Source organism: Arachis ipaensis, chromosome B3 (genome assembly GCF_059453495.1).
Source record: "Arachis ipaensis isolate K30076 ecotype BB chromosome B3, ASM5945349v1, whole genome shotgun sequence".
In the NCBI taxonomy this organism is placed as follows: Eukaryota; Viridiplantae; Streptophyta; class Magnoliopsida; order Fabales; family Fabaceae; genus Arachis; species Arachis ipaensis.
The window spans coordinates 112057754-112079037 of NC_142438.1; the positions used below are offsets into that span (position 1 = coordinate 112057754).

Genomic DNA, 21284 nt, shown 5'->3' on the forward strand with positions numbered 1-21284 from the left:
TATGGCCTTACCTTTCATTATCCTTTGCAAACCAATTTGAGCATATTATACCCCCTTGTTCTTTATTTTAGCTCATCACTAACTCTAAGCAGAAAAACAATAATGTCCTTAATTTGAATCCTTGGTTAGCTTAGACTAGTGAGAGTGCTCATGAATTAAGTGTGGGGAAAAGTGGGTTTGGAAACATTTGGTTTGAGAATTGAGTATGTTAGAATTTTCTGAAAATGTGAAAGAATGTTGAGAATATGTTCATGCATTCAATACTTTAATCATATGCATTGAGAAAAACAAAAGAAAAAAAATAATATATATAAAAAAAAGAAAAAAATAAAAGAGAAAAAGAAAAGAAAAAGAGCAAATAAAAGGGGACAAAATGTCCCAAAATATGTGGTGAAAGCAATGCACATGAGTTGTACTTGAAATTAGAATGCATGAATATGTGGAAAACATGGTTAATGGATAGTTAGATGTTGTATTATGATTACATGGATTGTTTAAGTTAGGTGGAAAGTTTAAGTTAATTAAGGATTCAGATTTTAGTCCACTTGGCCAAAATACAATCCTACCTTGACCCTAACCCCATTACAACCCTTAAAAGACCTCTTGATATGTGTATCTGTGCATTAAATTTATGTTGATTGTTAGATGAAGAGCAAGCCTTAGAAAGCAAGATTAGTAGAGAATTGAGAGATCGAACCTTAAACACCTGAGTGATTAAAGTGTATACACTACCAGTAAGGGTTCGATGCTCAATTCCTTGTTCCCTGCTTTCATAAGCTATTTTCTTCTTGCAAGTATATTTGTGCTTCATTTTTATGATTTGAATTAGTGAAATCCAGTTCATATTTGTTCTTGAAAGATTTGTTTATTTTTAACCAAGTAGGTAGAAACATCTTAGCATGTAGTTGCATTCATAGGTTGCATTTCATACATTCTACCATTCCTCTTCATCTTTATGGCTTCTCTTGAGCTTAGCATGAGGACATGCTAGTGTTTACGTGTGGGGAGGTTGATAAACCACTATTTCATGGTTTATCTTGTGCTCAATTGAGTGGTTTTTATCTACTCTTTACCCACTTATTCATACTATTTGCATGGTTTTACATTTGCCTTCCTAATTATGTGCTCTGATTGAAAACATGCTTCTTTGATCTTATATTTGCTTATTATTAATCCTCTCTTATTATCAATAGATGCCTTGATACGTGTGTTAAGTGCTTTCAGAGATTATAGGGCAAGAATGGTTTGGAGGATGGGAAGAAAGCATGCAAAAGTGGAAGGAATATAAGAAGTTGAAGAAGTTGCTAAGTTGTCCAGCCTGACCTCTCTGCACTCAAACGACTATAACTTTAGCTACAGAGGTCCAAATGACGCAGTTCTAGTTGCGTTGGAAAGCTAACGTCCGGAGCTTCGATTTGATTATAATATGTTATAGTTCCTCTGAATCTAGATGATGCGACCGCGTGATCCATGCGGCCGTGTCGCAGTGACGGAAATCCAGCATGGCAAAATTCGAAACCAGCGAATTCTGGACTGTTTCTGACCCAGTTTGTGGCCCAGAAAACACAGATTAGAGGCTATAAAGTGGGGGAATACACCCATTCATGGGGGACGCTTCCAACAATTTACAATTTTAGGAGTAGATGTAGTTTTTAGAGAGAGAGAACCTCTCCTCTCTCTTAGGATTAGGATTTAGGATTTCTCTTAGTTTTAGGAGTAACTCTCAATCCCAGGTTTAATATTTCTTTTTCTTTATATTCCTCTTTTTACTTTCAGATGCTGCAATGCTTGTATTAGATATGTTGCCCAATTGGCTTATGAACTTTTCATGTTAAGATCCAAATATTTTATTTAATATTATTTGAGGTATTTTCAGATTTAAGATTGCTTTGCTCTGATTGAGATTGCTTTCAATTTAATTTAGATATTTTTCTCCCTTTTGGCTTTGGTCAAGTGATTGGTAATACTTGAGTTATCAAACTCAGCAAGTGATTGAAATTGGCAGATTCTGCTTGAACTAAACTTGCTCTAACACTAGTCTCTCCACAGGAGTTAACTAGGACTTGAGAATCAAGCTAATCAGTCCACTTGATTTACCTTCATAGTTAGAGGTTAACAAAGTGGGATTAAAACTCAATTCTCTTCACACTTGATAAGGATAACTAGGATAGGAATTCCAGTTTTTATACCTTGCCAAGAGATTTTATTATTATTATTTTATTTTACTTGTCATATAACATATTTCCACCTTACTTCCAAAACCCCCAATTTACAATCTTCATAACCAATAATAAGAACATACTTCCCTGCAATTCCTTGAGAAGACGACCCGAGGTTTGAATACTCGGTTAACAATTTTAAAAGGGGTTTGTTACTTATGACAACCAAAATGTTTGTACGAAGAGATTTCTATCGGTTTAGAGACTATATCTACAACACGACTATTTTTATGACATTCTTTACTGGCGAAAATCCCAACGTCACTCACCTTTATCACTAACGTTGGATTAAGCCACTATTGCCCATGTTAGTTGCCACGTTAATTGGTGCACGAAGTTGTGATCTCTGGTAATGGCTCCAAAAACTTGGTGCTCTAATCTCAATTCATAATTTGTCACAACTTCGATACAACTAACCAGCAAGTGCACTGGGTCGTCCAAGTAATAAACCTTACTTCAATAAGGGTCGATCCCACGGAGATTATCGGCTTGAAGCAAGCTATGGTCACCTTGTAAATCTCAGTCAGGTGGATATAAAATAGTTATTATATTTTCGAAATTAAATAATAAAAGAAGGATAGAAATACTTATGTAAATCATTGGTGAGAATTTCAGATAAGCGCCTAGAGATGCTTTCGTTCCTCTGAACCTCTGTTTTCCTGCTGTCTTCATCCAATCAGTCCTACTCCTTTCCATGGCTGGCTTTTTGTAAGGACATCTCTGTTGTCGATGGCTACTTTTAATCCTCTCTGGAAAATGGTCCAAATGCTCTGTCACAGCATGGCTAATCGTCTGGAGGCATCACCCTTGTTGATGGCTGCGTCCTATTCCTCTCTGTGAAAATGGTCCGATGCGCTGTCACTGCATGGCTAATCATCTGGAGGTTCTCGCTCATACTGGAATAGGATTTACTATCCTTTTGCGTCTGTCACTACGCCCAGCACTCGCGAGTTTGAAGTTCGTCACAGTCATTCAATCCCAGAGTCCTACTTGGAATACCACAGACAAGGTTTAGACTTTCCGGACTCTCATGAATGCCGCCATCAATCTAGCTTATACCACGAAGATTCTGATTAAGAGATCTAAGAGATACTCATTCAATCTAAGGTAGAACGGAAGTGGTTGTCAGGCACACGTTCATAGGGAATGATGATTATTGTCACGTTCATCACATTCAGGTTGAAGTGCAAACGAATATCTTAGAAGCGAAATAAGATGAATTGAATAGAGAAACAGTAGTACTTTGCATTAATCTTTGAGGAACAGCAGAGCTCCACACCTTAATCTATGGAGTGTAGAAACTCTACTGTTTGAAAATACATAAGTGAAAGGTCCAGGCATGGCCGAATGGCCAGTCCCTCTGATCTAAGAACCAGGCGTCCAAAGATGATCCAAAAATGTTCAAAGATCCCTAATACAATAATAAAAAGTCCTATTTATAATAAACTAGCTACTAGGCTTTACAGAAGTAAGTAATTGATGCATAAATCTACTTCCGGGGCCCACTTGGTGTGTGCTTGGGCTGAGCTTGAAGTCTACATGTGGAGAGGTCATTCTTGGAGTTGAACGCTAGCTTTTGTGCCATTTTGGGCGTTGAACTCCACTTTGCAACTTGTTTCTGGCGCTGGACGCCAGAATTGGGCAGAGAGCTGGCGTTGAACGCCAGTTTGCGTCATCTAAACTTGGGCAAAGTATGGACTATTATATATTGCTGGAAAGCCCTGGATGTCTACTTTCCAACGCAATTAGAAGCGCTCCATTTCGAGTTCTGTAGCACCAGAAAATCCATTTTGAGTGCAGGAAGGTCAGAATCCAACAGCATCAAGAGTCCTTCTTCCACCTCTGAATTTGATTTTTGCTCAAGTCCCTCAATTTCAGCCAGAAAATACCTGAAATCACAGAAAAACACATAAACTCATAGTAAAGTCCAGAAATGTGAATTTAACATAAAAACTAATGAAAACATCCCTAAAAGTAACCAGATTCTACCAAAAACATACTAAAAATAATGCCAAAAAGCGTATAAATTATCCGCTCATCACAACACCAAACTTAAATTGTTGCTTGTCCCCAAGCAACTGAAAATCAAATAGGATAAAAAGAAGAGAATATACTATAAATTCCAAACTATCAATGAAACATAGCTCCAATCAGATGAGCGGGACTTGTAGCTTTTTGCCTCTTGAATAGTTTTGGCATCTCACTTTATCCATTGAGGTTCAGAATGATTGGCATCTATAGGAACTCAGAGTTCAGATAGTGTTATTGATTCTCCTAGTTCAGTATGATGATTCTTGAACACAGCTATTTTATGAGTCTTGGCCGTGGCCCTAAGCACTTTGTTTTCCAGTATTACCACCGGATACATAAATGCCACAGACACATAATTGGGTGAACCTTTTCAGATTGTGACTCAGCTTTGCTAAAGTCCCCAATTAGAGGTGTCCAGGGTTCTTAAGCACACTCTTTTTTTGCTTTGGACCTTGACTTTAATCGCTCAGTCTCAAGTTTTCTCTTGACACCTTCACGCCACAAGCACATAGTTAGGGACAGCTTGGTTTAGCCGCTTAGGCCAGGATTTTATTCCTTTAGGCCTTCCTATCCACTGATGCTCAAAGCCTTGGGATCCTTTTTATTACCCTTGCCTTTTGGTTTTAAGGGCTATTGGCTTTTTGCTCTTGCCTCTTGGTTTTAAGAGCTTTTGGCTTTTTCTGCTTGCTTTTCTTTTTCTTTCTTTTTTTTTGCCTATTATTTTTTTTTCTGCAAGCTTTGTTCTTTGCTGCTTTTTCTTGCTTCAAGAATCATTTTTATAATTTTTTAGATTATCAAATAACAAGTCTCCTTGTCATCATTCTTTCAAGAGCCAACATATTTAACATTCTTAAACAACAACTTCAAAAGACATATATGCACTGTTCAAGCATTCATTCAGAAAACAAGAAGCATTGTCACCACATCAATATAATTAAACTAAGTTCAAGGATAAATTTGAAACTCATGTACTTCTTGTTCTTTTGAATTAAAACATTTTTTCATTTAAGAGAGGTGATGGATTCATAGGACATTCATAACTTTAAGACAAAGTTACTAACTACTAATGATCATGTAATGAAGACACAAACATAGATAAGCACTTAACATAGAGAAAACGAAAAACAGAGAATGTAAGAACAAAGAATGAGTCCACCTTAGTGATGGTGGCGTTTCCTTCTTGAGGAACCAATGATGTCCTTGAGCTCTTCTATGTCTCTTCCTTGTCTTTGTTGCTCCTCCCTCATTGCTTTTTGATCTTCTCTTATTTCATGAAGGATGATGGAGTGCTCTTGTTGTTTCACCCTTAGTTGTCCCATGTTGGAACTTAATTCTCCTAGGGAGGTGTTGATTTGCTCCCAATAGTTTTGTGGAGGAAAATGCATTTGAGGCATCTCCGGGATCTCATGGTGATGAGCTTCCTGCACCTCTTGAGCTCCATGAGTGGGCTCTCTTGCTTGCTCCATCTTTTTCTTAGTGATGGGCTTCTCTTCCTCAATGTGAATGTCTCCTTCTATGAAAGCTCCAGCTGAGTAACATAGATGGCAAATAAGATGAGGAAAAGCTAGCCTTGCCCCAAGGGAGGGCTTTTCGGCTATTTTGTAGAGTTCAAGGGAGATGACTTCATGAACTTCTACTTCCTCTCCAATCATGATGCTATGGATCATGATGGCCCGATCCACAGTAACTTCAGATCGGTTGCTAGTGGGGATGATGGAGTGTTGGATGAACTCCAACCATCCTCTAGCTACAGGCTTGAGGTCCAGTCTTCTTAATTGAACTGGCTTGCCTTTGGAGTCAATCTTCCATTGAGCTCCTTTCACACATATGTCCATGAGGACTTGGTCCAACCTTTGATTAAAGTTGACCCTTCTAGTGTAGGGGCGTGCATCTCCTTGCATCATAGGCAAGTTAAACGCCAACCTCACATTCTCCGGACCAAAATCTAAGTATTTCCCCCGAACCATTGTAACATAATTTTTTGGATTCGGGTTCTTACTTTGATCATGGTTCCTAGTGATCCATGCATTGGCATAGAACTCTTGAACCATTAGGATGCCGACTTGTTGGATGGGGTTTGTTAGGACTTCCCAACCTCTTCTTTGGATTTCATGTCGGATCTCCGGATACTCATTTTTCTTGAGTTTGAAAGGGACCTCGGGGATCACCTTCTTCTTGGCCACAACATCATAGAAGTGGTCTTGATGAGCTTTGGAGATGAACCTTTCCATCTCCCATGACTCGGAGGTGGAAGCTTTTGTCTTCCCTTTCCCTTTTCTAGAGGATTCTCCGGTCTTGGGTGCCATCAATGGTAATGGAAAAACAAAAAGCTTATGCTTTTACCACACCAAACTTAGAATTTTGCTCGCCCTCGAGCAAGAGAAGAAAGAATAGATGAAGAAGAAGAAAAAAATATGGAGAGGATGGGGGAGGTGTGTTTCGGCCAAGAAGAGAAAATAGGGTTGTGTTGTGTGAAAATGAGGAAGAATGGAGGGTTATATATAGGGAAGGGAGGGGGGTAAGTTCGGCCATTTAGGGTGGGTTTGGGTGGGAAATTGATTTTGAATTTTGAAGGTAGGTGGAGTTTATGAGGTAGGTTTATGGGGAAGAGTGGATGGATGTGAGTGGTGAAGAGGTGATGGGGAAGAGAGATTGAGGTGATTGGTGAAGGGTTTTGGGGAAGAGTGTTTATGGGATTATGTGAAAGTGGGGTGAGAAGAAGTGAGTGGAGGTAGGTGGGGATCCTGTGGGGTCCACAGATCCTGAGGTGTTCAAGGAGTTACAACCTTACACCAAATTAGGCATTCAAAATGCTCTTGCATACAACTCTGGGTGTTCAGCGCCAGATTGGTGCTTGTTCTGGGCGTTGAACGCCCATTTGTTGCCCATTTCTGGCGTTGAACGCCAGAACCATGCTTGTTCTGGGCGTTTAGCGCCAGCTCTTCTCCAGGGTGCATTTCTGGCGTTCAAACGCCCAGATGCTGCCCATTTATGGCGTTCAACGCCAGAACCATGCTCTGTTCTGGCGTTGAACGCCCAAAACATGCTTCTTACTGGCGTTTAAACGCCAGTAAGGTCTTCCTCCAGGGTGTGATTTTTCTTCTGCTGTTTTTGATTCTGTTTTCAATTTTTATATTTATTTTGTGACTCCACATAATCATGAACCTAATAAAACATGAAAAACAATGAAAATTAGATAAATAAACATTGGGTTGCCTCCCAACAAGCGCTTCTTTAATGTCAATAGCTTGACAGTGGGCTCTCATGGAGCCTCACAGATGTGCAGAGCTTTATTGAGACCTCCCAACACCAAACTTAGAGTTTGGATATGGGGGTTTGACACCAAACTTAGAGTTTGGTTGTGGCCTCCCAACACCAAACTTAGAGTCTGACTGTGGGGGCTTTGGTTGACTCTGCTTTGAGAGAAGCTTTTTATGCTTCCTCTCCATGGATGCAGAGAGAGATCCTTGAGTTGTAAACACAAGTTTGTCCTCATTTATTTGAAGGATCAATTCTCCTCTGTCCATATCAATCACAGCTCTTGCTATGGCTAGGAAAGGTCTTCCTAGGATGATGGATTCATCCTCATCCTTCCCAGTATCTAGGACTATGAAATCAGTAGGGATGTAAAGGCCTTCAACCTTTACTAACACGTCTTCTACTTGTCCATATGCCTGTTTTCTTGAATTGTCTGCCATCTCTAATGAGATTTTAGCAGCTTGCACCCCAAAGATTCCCAGTTTCTCTATTACAGATAGGGGCATGAGGTTTATTCCTGAACCAAGGTCACACAGAGCCTTAAAGATCATGGTGCCTATGGTACAAGGTATTAAGAACTTTTCTGGATCCTGTTTCTTCTGAGGCAATGTCAGTTGATCCAGATCACTTAGTTCATTGGTGAACAAGGGAGGTTCATCTTCCCAAGTTTCAATGCCAAATAATTTGGCATTCAGCTTCATGATTGCACCAAGGAACTTGGCAGCTTTCTCTTCAGTAACATCCTCATTCTCTTTAGAAGAGGAATACTCATCAGAGCTCATGAATGGCATAAGAAGGTTCAATGGAATCTCTATGGTCTCTAAATGAGCCACAGAGTCCTTTGGTTCCTCAGAGGGAAGCTCCTTATTGATCACTAGATGTCCCAGGAGGTCTTCCTCACTGGGATTCACGTCCTCTCCTTCCCTTACAGGTTCGGCCATGGTAATCAATTCAATGGCCTTGCACTCTCCTTTTGTATTTTCTTCTGTATTGCTTGGGAGAGTACTAGGAGGGATTTCAGTGATCCTTTTACTCAGCTGGCCCACTTGTGCTTCCAAATTTCTAATGGAAGACCTTGTTTCATTCATGAAACTTACAGTGGCCTTGGACAGATCAGAGACTAAGTTTGCTAAATTAGAGGTATTTTGTTCAGAGTTCTCTATCTGTTGCTGAGTGGATGATGGAAAAGGTTTATTATTGTTAAACCTGTTTCTTCCACCATTATTAAAGCCTTGTTGAGGCTTTTGCTGATCCTTCCCTGAGAGATTTGGATGATTTCTCCATGATGGATTATAGGTGTTTCCATAAGGTTCACCTAAGTAATTCACCTCTTGAGTACTTGAAAGCTGTAGAAGACTGATGGTTTAGAGGTTATAAAAACTCTCGTTGTGAGTATAGTTACTAAACCAAGCAATCAACCTTTCTTACAAACGTGTTGGGTGTCACAAGTAACAAACCCCTTTAAAAATTGTTAACCGAGTATTCAAACCTCGGGTCGTCTTCTCAAGGAACTGCGAGGAAGTGTGTTCTTATTATTGGCTATAAAGGTTGTAATCGGGGTTTAGAAGGTGAGAAGCAAGTAATTTAAATGACGAGTGAATTAAATGGCAAGTAAAAATAAATAATAACTGAAAACAACTTTTGGCAAGATAAGGGAAATTAGAAGTCCAACTTAGTTACCCTTCTCAACAATAATGAAAGTTGTATCTTAATTCTACTTGGTCAACCTTTACCGGAGCAAAGGAAAGTCAAGGGACTAATTAAATTGACCTTTGAATCCTAATTATTTCCTAAGAAAAGGTTGGGATTATTTAAGTTCAACTTAATTAGCAAGATAACGATTATCAATTATGTTGAGTTTAATAATTGTTGAGTTACTGAATTCTTAACCAAAACCAAAAGGGGAAAAAGTAAATTGCTGAAATAATAAAAGTGTCCTTAGATGGGAAGCAATGGCAACTTAAATCAAAGAGAACAATCATAAACTGAAAATACCTCAAATTATCATTAATTCAAATAACTGTCTGTAACATGGAAGAATTCTTAGATCAACTTATAATAATAATCAATTCAAATGTTGGAATAAATAAATAGAAGTAATACTAAAAGAACATTAAACCTGGATCCAGAGTTACTCTTAAAACAAGAAGAAATCCTAAATCCTAAAAGAGAGAGAGAGAGAAGATCTCCCTCTCAACTAAATCTAAATCATTGAAAGGTGAAAATATGCGAGCTCTCTTTTGAATGGAAGCATTCCCACACTTTATAACCTCTGGTCTATGCTGTCTGTACTTGGATCTAGGCCAAAAAAGGCTTCAGAATTCGCTAGGGGCGTATTCTGTAATTTCTGGTGCGTGCCCTCTGTCACGCGCGTCCGCGTGGGTCACGCGGTTGCGTCATTCGGAGCTTTTCCTTGCCACGCGGTCACGTCAGTCATGCGACCGCGTCATGTGTATTCTGCTTGAGGCGCGCGGTCGCGTCAGGCATGCGGCCGCGTTGCTGCTGATTCGTGCTTGGCACGCGATCGCGTCATCCATGCGATCGCGTGGATACCTGTTTCTTTAAAGCTCCGTTTTGCTTCCTCCTTCCATTCTAGTATGTTTTCTTTTTCCATCCTTTTAAGTCATTCTGCCTTTAGAAAATCTGAAACTACTCAACACACTAATCACGGCATCGAATGGAAATAAAGGTAATTAAAATAATTAATTTTTAAAGCTTAGAAAACATGTTTTTCATTATATGACATAATAAGGAAGGGAAAGTAAAACTATGCAATTAATGTGAATAAGTAGGTGAAGAGTTGAATAAATCACTCTAATTAAGCACAAAAGAACTCATGAAATATGGGTTTATCAACCTCTTCACACTTAAACACTAGCATATCCTCATGCTAAATCCAAGGTAAATAATTAAGGTTAAAGTGATGGAATGTTATGAAATGCAACCTATGCTAAATGCATCTACCTAATGAGTCATGCAATTTCTAATTCATCCACTCATACATAAAGTTTACATGTAGCTAAGTTAATTCACATTCTCAAGGAGTTATGTATATATATATATATATAGCCAACCCTTAAATAATAAAGTACTTTAGCAAATGAGATGGGAAAGAAAACATTGTACAAACTTGCAAAACAATTAGTAAATTTTGAGCACAGATATATGTTGATGAGTTATTGAACCCTCACTGGATTTTGTGTTTACTCTCTAGTCACTCAGTGTTTATTGGGTTTATTCACTCTATTTTTCTTTTTATTCTTAATTTCTACAGCTTTGTTTTTCATCTAACCAATCAACAATTATAGAATATAGTCATACCAAAAAGTCATGAGGTCTTAATTAAGGTTGTAATGTGGTCAAGGTAAAGGTAAGGATTTATGTATAGGGTCAAGTGAGCTAATAAGTGAATCCTTAATTAGACTAAGATCTCACCTAACATACATATTCAGCAAGATAAAACTTCTTTACCTATTTTCCCATAATTTCCCACTTATTGTTACATGCTCATGTTTCACTTTTTATCATTTTTTTATCCCATGTGCATTGTTTTTATTTTGCATTGGGGAATTTCTTTTGTATCCCCTTTTATTTAAATGCTGAAAAAAATTAACTTTTTTTTAATGCACATATAATTGAATCATTTAGATTTTCTCATGAGCATGCTTCCCAAATTTTATTTTATTCCTTTTAACTTCTCTACCTTTTGTTTCTATCATCCATGTTCCCAAAAGGTTTCCCACATTTAACTCTATTTATAATTTTCTATCTTAAGCTAACCAAGGATTCACTTGGAATTTTATTTTGTTTTTCTACTTAAGGCTAGTAATTTGGATAAATAGAATAAAGGGGTTTTAAAAGGCTCAAGGGGGCTAACAAGGGTAATGTAAAAGGTAGGCTAATTTGGGGTGAGTGAGCTAAAATCAAATGATGGCTTCAATCATTCTCTTGGTATGTATCTATTTTATATTCTATAATTGGACATATAGATTAAAGCAAAGTAAAGAACATCAAAATAAAAAGAAATGTGACACATAGAAATGAAATTATGGTTTGAATGCAACCATACAATTTAAGCTCAAGACTCACAGGCTGTGTGTTCTCTAACTCAAGCATCATATATCATTCATATATTGTATGCAGGTTTAGTTAAAAATTCCCATTATTCTCTTGAAAAAAAATTATTTAGGGTAGCTTTTAAAGTTTTAATGTTCCTCCTTGATGAAATGTTGTCAACTAACATGTAATGCTATATATACAAGGTGTGGGTTGTTTTGATTCTGTTAAAGTTTCTAGTTTACTTCCTTTTTATATTTTTCTATTTAAACTATACTATCTTATGCTAAAAAGGGTAAACTATACTAATTAATCCACTAATAAATCAGAATTGTAAACTAAACTAAATAACTAAAATAAACTAAATGGCTAAAGTATGAACTAAAGATGCAAAATGCAGCACATAGAGTAAAATACACAAGTAGCAATGTATAAGTACTCAGAAAATAACAATAAAAGAAAAAGAGAAAAATACAGAAAAATATCCAAAATAAAAGAAAAAGTATGTAGTGGTTCACCAAAATAAACGCCAGAGATGGCGACCTCCCCACACTTAAAATGAAGCATCATCCTCGATGCTCAATCAAGCCTGGTGTGAAGGAGTGTCATCAATGGTAGGGATGGTAGCTGGGGTCTCCGTGGTGGTGGTGGGCTGAGGGTCTGGCTGCTGTGGAGGTGGGACGGACTGGAGCGGGATCTCCGGATCTGCAGCCTCTATCTGGGGCATAACCTCCTGATGCGGGGCAGCCTGCTCTATGGCTGCCTGCTGATGAGTCTCCGTCTGGGAATGAGGCTCCTCCTCGTGCTCATCCTCCTCCTCGTGCTCATCCTCTGATGGCTCTGAAGGGGTGTCGGGCTCGGAGGGGATGTCGGTGCCCTGTCTGATCATCAGCTTCAGATGGGAATAGCGTCGCTTGCTGCGGCGCTCTAATCTCTCATACCGGTGCCTGTTACGGTGCTCCATCTGATCAAGCTGGCGGAATAGACGGTGCACGAGGTGATAGACCAGCTCAGAGGCGGGTGGAGGTGCAGTGGTGGCAGCAGGAGCAGCTGGGGCTGCTGTGGATGAAGAGGGTCCAGTAGACGGAGGCGCTGTCTCATCAGTAGCAGTGACAGGTGGTGGTCTGTAGCCCAAAGCAAGGAAGTTCCTGCTGTGCGGGATGATCTTCCTGCAGTCCGCTGCTGGTGGTCTCTCATCGGCATCCTCCCAATGCACATCAGCCTGACGGCCTAGCCGTGTAACCAGGTAAGGAAAGGGGAGGGTGCCTCGTACGTGGGCCCTGGCCATATAATGCCGGATAAAACGAGGTAAGTATATGTCCTTACCCTCCAGCACACACCAAAGGAGGGTGATCATGGTAGCCGGGATCTCCATCTCGTGAGTACTCGGCATCACAAAATTACTCAAGATCTGATGCCATAGCCGAGCCTCATCATTTAAGTACACTCTCTTGATCCATCTAGGCATAGTGGTGTTCTGACCCATCTCCCAAGGAACAGCAGGGTCGAGAGCTATCCGTGCCTTTACGGCATCCCAGTCAAACTGCATCTGGCCCATGTCCTCCTCAGCCTGTGCAAAACCATCTGGCTGATCGGACTTGGCTGGGAGCTGGAGAATGGTCTCTATGGCTTCCTCTGTGACCAGAATTTGCTTTTCCCTCAGGTTCACTGCATCTAGGGTAGTAAGGTAGTAGTTGCAATAGAATTCCCGGACCCAAGATGCATTGACCTCTGTCAGTGGTCTCTCCAGAAAGTACCAGCCCCTTTGCTTGATTTGCTCAGTAGTGTACTGCTGGAGGGCTTCTGGAATATTCAAGGTATGTTCCAGGTATAGATTTCTGGAGTTTGCAAAAGCCGGGTACTTGAGTTCACAGTACCAGTTTGCAAATTTTATAGGATCATTTGAAGGGAGCAGCTGGTCAGCTTTTTCCTGCTGTGTGAAATTCTTCTCCCGCCATGAGGTATCGTGCATCAAAGAAATGATGGACTGGGAGGAATCTCCTCTTTTGCGCTTGCCAGTGGCCTTGCCTTTACCTTTCCTGTGTGAGGCAGACATCCTGAAAAACAGAAATTCAGGAATGGATAAAAAAATAGGAAAGCAAATAGGCAATTAAACAAAGGAAACTCAAAGCGGTATGGGAGAAATAGAATAAGGAAAATGAGTAATTGAAATGTGAGTGAATTTATGTTAAATGGAAAAAAATAAGCAATATGCCATGGTTAGAAAGTTAGAGGAAAGTGAAAATAATCAGAAAAGAGACCAAAAGGGTTAGTATGGTTAGGATTTGAAAAAGAAATTAGTAATTTAAAATCAGTGAGTTAGGAATGTAAGTGGCATAGAAAAATTCCATGTAACAAGGATTCACAGGTAAGAATAGAAGTACTCATAATTGAACAAGCAGTTTATGAACCAGGAAATTAAAAAGGATGAGAAAGTCTGCCATAGCATGCATGTAAAGGTTTGGGTAAAGCAAAGTAAAACAGATTTCAGAAATGCCAAACCAAAACATGAATGAAAATAATTTTAAAAAAAAATTTGGGCAGCATTCTGGCTAAAATTGGATTGTCCCGGAAAATAAACAGCAATTTAATCAGTTCATATGAATTAAAAAAATCAAGCCGCATGTACATAGATATAAAATAAACATAAAAACTCAATATAAACAGCAGCAACATACAAGAAAGCAGCATATGAATCATGATTATAGCAGCAACAGATTTGCACATAGGGTAAAACAGAAGTAAGAACAGTGCAAGTAAACAGACCTAGATCCACTAACTACAGCCTAAGCTACTTAACAACCTAAAAATCCACTACAACATGCAAGTCTAACTATCCTAATTATGAACATAAACGGAATAAAAAATACAGAAAAGTGACGAACAGATAAAAAAAATGGTTGCATGTTACGGAACCTGGTAAGCGGAAGGGGTGGAACAGGGAAGAAGGTGGCTGCGACGGCGTCTGGCGCGGTGGTGGTGCACGGCGACACGGTGGTGGCGGCGGAGGGGGTTGGTGTCGGAGAAAGGGTTTAGGTGGTGGGTGGTGGTTGGAGGGAGAGGATAGGGGTGGGAGGTGGGGGTTGGGGTTGCTGGCTGAAGGGGTGGGGCGCGGTGGATGGCTGGCGGTGGTGGGCGGTGGTGGCGGCGAGCAGCGGTGGAAAGGGGAGGAGAGAGGAAGAAGGAAGGAGAGAGTAGGGGAGGGGGTGGTACGGCGGCGGTGGAGGGTCGGCGGCGGCGTCTGGAAGGTGGTGGGTGGTGGTTGGAGGGAGAGGAGGCAGAGAAGGGGAAGAGGGTTGGGGGTGAGGGCTGCACGACTGATAGGGTTCGCGGGCTGGGGGGGGTTATATTTTTGAATCCACGCGGCCGCGTGGGGCACGCGGTCGCGTGGTTGGGACGAGAATGGGAGTGACGCGATCGCGTGGGGTGCGCGATCGCATGCGAGGGGGAAAGAAGGGTGACGCAATCGCATGGGTCGCGCGATCGCGTCGCTGGAAGTCGTGCTAAACGCACGACTCCAGTGCCGTTTTAGCGCAACTCTCTGTCTCCTTTTGGAGCGATGTGCAATCCATGCGACGCGATCGCGTCGCTCACGCGGTCGCGTGGGATTGGTATTGGGTAAGTGACGCGATCGCATGGGGCATGCGATCGCGTGGGCCAATTTGTGCGAAACGCACAAAGGCCGCACGATTCCAGCCCAACTTTCTGTTCATTGGATCCTTACGCCGATATATATATCACGCGGCCGCGTGGGTCACGCGGTCGCATGGGTGGTGTTTTTCGCGATATGACGCGATCGCATGGGGCATGCGGTCGCGTTGTGCAAACACTTTTTTTTATGCATGAAAAGTGCAGAATGCAATGACTATCATGGATGCTTATGCATGATTCCAGGTTTAATAAATTAAAATGAAAAACGAAAAAATTGAAAGCAATTAACAAGAAATAAATTGAAAAAGAAGCGACTATACCATGGTGGGTTGTCTCCCACCTAGCACTTTTAGTTAAAGTCCTTAAGTTGGACATTGGAAGAGTATCCTGTTATAGTGGCTTGTGTTTAAATTCGTCCAAAAATCTCCACCAGTGCTTGGAATGCCAATAGCCTCCGGGGTCCCAAACTAGGCATGTAAAGCTTCTGCGCAGCTTTAAACAGATATCCAGCCTCCTGGGATGACGAATGTCAGAACATAATCCATGATCCCAAGCTGTGTTTTTAGATCCGCCTCCGTTTTGATTTGTAAGTTTCCATTCGGGCGGGTTAAAGAGTAGAATCTCACCGTGGCAACCAAACGTTCTCCGTGATCCATGCAATTGAGCACGATACCAATCTGTGTACTTCGAGGTGAAGCGTGGAACCTTATTGAACCTGGTGCACCAGCTCTGAATACGAGCCATTTCCCTCTTACTCTTAAAGCCGCAAAGAGCTCTAAGCTGGCCATCTGTTTCAAGCAAACCAAATTCAAGTGAATAAGTAAAATTATAAGTTAAGGATTGTACCCACTTGAAGCTTGTATTGGGTGGCAATGGCCGTAGGATAGGTGTTTTTGGTGGTTCTGCAAGTTCCGTTTCCTTGTGCTCTTCTGTGAATTCTTCCACTTCCTTGCAAAGATCTTCGATTGTATCTGTATTCTGGTCAAAGTCTTCTACGTCTTCCTCATCACTTGAGTCATAGATTGGAGGTTGAGAGAAATCTACCTCCGCATCATCTTCATATTCACTTGGGGAAGATTCTTCGATCTCAGAGAATTGACTTGCGGACGCAAGTTCATCACTAGGAGCACTAGACTTGTGACTATCATCATCAAGGAAATTTGCTTCTTGGATTATTCCGTCTGATTCTTTGTAAACGACTTGCCTTGGAGATTGTACGGTATCCTCCTTAGCTTCAACTGTAGTGTCTTGGACGGAGTTTTCCTCAATTCTGTATTCCCAAGGAAGTTCAGCATCGCCTAGATCTTCAACCAACTCTTCTTTTTGAACAATGACAGCTTCTTCCACTTGTTCTAGTACGAATTCATTTTCTGTCTTGTCCACTGGAGTCTCTAGTATTTCTTTCATGCTACGCTCTTCATTGGGCTGTCCACATGGAGCTGTGGTTGATCCTTGTATATTTGAGCGCCTAGTGGCCCATTGAATTAGTGCTTGCTCCAGTTGTTGAATTGTTGTTTGAAATTTAATCATTGTTTCTTTCAGGCGATCCTTTGCTTCGCGGTTTGCCAGACTTGGACATGATACAAAGGAAAGTGGTGATGATTGGGAATGATTGGATTGGTATTGGGGTAAGGAAGGATCATATGATGGCGAATGGTGAAGAAAAGCTTGTGAGTGTGGTGGTTCGAGGTTATGTTGAAAGGATGGTTCATATGCGCGGGGTGGGGCTTGTTGGTAGTTACAAGGTTGTCCACCATGTCTTACAGCTGGGTATGCACGGTAGAATGGTCTTTGTCCAGGATATCTCGGAGGGCGTTGCTGCCTAAAGGGTTGATTAGATCCTCTTAGCTCCATCCATCCTTGATTGGTCTGACCTTGATGCACATTCCTGCTATAACTTCTATTTCCTTTAACAATATTAGAACCAAACTCAAAGCGAGAGGGGTGAGAGTTCATAGTAGCAAATAAAGAGAAAAAGGAAAAACAACAATAATTAAACAAGCAAAAGAAAAATATTTACAATAACCAATAATAAGGCACACGTTAGCAGTTCCCCGGCAACGGCGCCATTTTTTGAAAGATGTAGAAGACTAATGGTTTAGAGGTTATAGAAACTCTCGTTGTGAGTATAGTTACTAAACCAAGCAATCAACCTTTCTTACAAACGTGTTGGGTGTCACAAGTAACAAACCCCTTTAAAAATTGTTAACCGAGTATTCAAACCTCGGGTCGTCTTCTCAAGGAACTGCGAGGAAGTGTGTTCTTATTATTGGCTATAAAGGTTGTAATCGGGGTTTAGAAGGTAAGAAGCAAGTAATTTAAATGACGAGTGAATTAAATGGCAAGTAAAAATAAATAATAACTGTAAAACAACTTTTGGCAAGATAAGGGAAATTAGAAGTCCAACTTAGTTACCCTTCTCAACAATAATGAAAGTTGTATCTTAATTCTACTTGGTCAACCTTTACCGGAGCAAAGGAAAGTCAAGGGACTAATTAAATTGACCTTTGAATCCTAATTATTTCCTAAGAAAAGGTTGGGATTATTTAAGTTCAACTTAATTAGCAAGATAACGATTATCAATTATGTTGAGTTTAATAACTGTTGAGTTACTGAATTCTTAACCAAAACTAAAAGGGGAAAAAGTAAATTGCTGAAATAATAAAAGTGCCCTTAGATGGGAAGCAATGGCAACTTAAATCAAAGAGAACAATCATAAACTGAAAATACCTCAAATTATCATTAATTCAAATAACTGTCTGTAACATGGAAGAATTCTTAGATCAACTTATAATAATAATCAATTAAAATGTTGGAATAAATAAATAGAAGTAATACTAAAAGAACATTAAACCTGGATCCAGAGTTACTCTTAAAACAAGAAGAAATCCTAAATCCTAAAAGAGAGAGAGAGAGAAGATCTCCCTCTCAACTAAATCTAAATCATTGAAAGGTGAAAATATGCGAGCTCTCTTTTGAATGGAAGCATTCCCACACTTTATAACCTCTGGTCTATGCTGTCTGTACTTGGATCTGGGCCAAAAAGGGCTTCAGAATTCGCTGGGGGCGTATTCTGTAATTTCTGGTGCGTGGCCTCTGTCACGCGTCCGCGTGGGTCACGCGGTCGCGTCATTCGGAGCTTTTCCTTGCCTCGCGGTCGCGTCAGTCATGCGACCGCATCATGTGTATTCTGCTTGAGGCGAGCGGTCGCGTCAGGCCGCGTCGCTGCTGATTCGTGCTTGGCACGTGATCGCGTCATCCATGCGATTGCGTGGATACCAGTTTCTTTAAAGCTCTGTTTTGCTTCCTCCTTCCATTCTAGTATGTTTCCTTTTTCCATCCTTTTAAGTCATTCTGCCTTTAGAAAATCTGAAACTACTCAACACACTAATCACGGCATCGAATGGAAATAAAGGTAATTAAAATAATTAATTTTTAAAGCTTAGAAAACATATTTTTCATTATATGACATAATAAGGAAGGGAAAGTAAAACTATGCAATTAATGTGAATAAGTAGGTGAAGAGTTGAATAAATCACTCTAATTAAGCACAAAAGAACTCATGAAATATGGGTTTATCAGTACTGTTGGATGCAGCTTGCATTCCATTCAGACTCTGAGAAATCATATTGACTTGCTGAGTCAATATTTTATTCTGAGCCAATATGGCATTCAGAGTATCAATTTCAAAAACTCCCTTCTTCATAGGCATCCCATTACTCACAGGATTCCTCTCAGAAGTGTACATGAACTGGTTATTAGCAACCATGCCAATGAGTTCTTGCGCTTCTGCAGGCGTTTTCTTTAGGTGAATGGATCCACCTGTAGAAGTATCCAATGACATCTTTGATAGCTCAGATAAACCATCATAGAATATATCCAGGATGGTCCATTCTGAAAGCATGTCAGAAGGACACTTTTTGGTCAGCTGCTTGTATCTTTCCCAAGCTTCATAGAGGGATTCACCTTCCTTCTGTCTGAAGGTCTGAACATCGACTCTAAGCTTGGTCAGCTTTTGAGGAGGAAAGAACTTGGCTAAGAAAGTCGTGACCAGCTTATCCCAAGAGTTCAGGCTGTCTTTGGGTTGAGAGTCCAACCACACTCTAGCTCCGTCTCTTACAGCAAAAGGGAAAAGCATGAGCCTGTAGACTTCAGGATCTACTCCATTAATCTTAACAGTATCACAGATCTGCAAGAATTCAGTTAAGAACTGAAAAGGATCTTCAGATGGAAGTCCATGAAACTTGCAGTTCTGCTGCATCAGAGAAACTAGCTGAGGTTTCAGCTCAAAATTGTTTGCTCCAATGGCAGGAATGGATATGCTTCTTCCATGTAAATTGGAATTTGGTGCAGTAAAGTCACCAAGCATTCTCCTTGCATTATTGTTGTTGGGTTCGGCTGCCATCTCCTTTACTTGTTCGAAATTTTCAATAAGGTTGTCTCTGGATTGTTGTAATTTAGCTTCTCTTAGTTTTCTCTTCAGAGTCCTTTCAGGTTCTGGATCAGCTTCAACAAGAATGCCTTTTTCCTTGTTCCTGCTCATAAGAAAGAGAAGAGAACAAGAAAAGAAGAGGAATCCTCTATGTCACAGTAAAGAGGTTCCTTAATGTTAGTAAAAGAAGAAAAGGAATAGGGGTGAAGAAGAATGAAGAATCCAAACACAGGGGTAAGGATAGGAGCAGTGATGTGAGATGAAGAGAAGTGTTAGTAGATGAATAAATAATTAGAAGGAGATGAGGGAGAAGGATTTTCGAAAATTATTTTTGAAAAATGGGTTAGTGATTTTCGAAAATAGTTTTTGAAAAAGTTTAGTGGTTTTCGAAAATTAAAATCAAAAATTAAAATAATTAATTAATTGAAAAGAAATTTTGAAAAAGAGGGGGGTATTTTCGAAAATTAGAGAGAGAGGGTTAGTTAGGTGGTTTTGAAAAAGATAAGAAACAAACAAAAAGTTAGTTAGTTAGTTGAAACAAATTTTGAAAATCAATTTTTTTGAAAAGATAAGAAGATAAGAAGTTAGAAAAGATATTTTAAAATCAAATTTTGAAAAAGATAAGATAAGAAGATAATTTTTTTTTTGAAAAGATATGATTGAAATTAGTTTTGAAAAAGATTTGATTTTTAAAATCACAATTAATGACTTGATTCACAAGAAATCACAAGGTATGATTCTAGAACTTAAAGTTTGAATCTTTCTTAACAAGTAAGTAACAAACTTGAAATTTTTGAATCAAAACATTAATTGATGATGTTATTTTCGAAAATTATGATACAAAGTTAATAAAAAGATTTTTGAAAAATATTTTTAGAATTTTCGAAAATAAATAAGAAAAATGAAAAAGATTTGATTTTTGAAAAAGATTTTGAAAAAGATAAGATTTTTAAATTGAAAATTTGATTTGACTCATAAAAATAACTAGATTTTAAAAATTTTTGAGAAAATCAAATCTAATTTTTGAAATTTTAAGAGAGAAAAAGGGGAAGATATTTTTTTGATTTTTTGAATTTTTATGATGAGAGAGAAAAACATGAAAATGATGCAATGCATGAAAATTTTGGATCAAAACAATGAATGCATGCAAGAATATTATGAATGTCAAGATGAACACCAAGAACACTATGAAGATCATGATCAACATCAAGAACATAGTTTTGAAAATTTTTTTATGCAAAGAAAACATGCAAGACACCAAACTTAGAAATCTTTCATGTTTAGACTCTATGGATGCAAAAATGCACATGTAAAACAAGAAAAGACACAAAACATGAAAACATCAAGATCAAACAAGAAGACTTACCAAGAACAACTTGAAGATCATGAAGAACACTATGAATGCATGAATTTTCGAAAAATGCAGGATGAATATGCAATTGACACCAAACTTATAACATGACACATGACTCAAACAAGAAACACAAATATTTTTTTTATTTTTATGATTTTATGATTTTTTTGTATTTTCTTTTAATTTTTTTTCGAAAATCATTTGAAAAAGAAAAATAAGGATTCCAAAATTTTTAATATGAATTCCAGGAATCTTATGCTCTTCAGTCTAAAGCTCCAATCAA

General features: G+C 39.3%; 1 non-coding gene across 1 annotated transcript; it reads left to right on the forward strand.

Annotated features, from left to right (window-relative positions):
• The first annotated feature begins 19113 nt into the window (after positions 1–19113).
• Positions 19114–19221, forward strand: LOC148572061 (small nucleolar RNA R71). The gene has a single exon (XR_015908656.1). It is a non-coding gene; the product is annotated as a small nucleolar RNA R71 (small nucleolar RNA).
• Positions 19222–21284: the final 2063 nt, after the last annotated feature.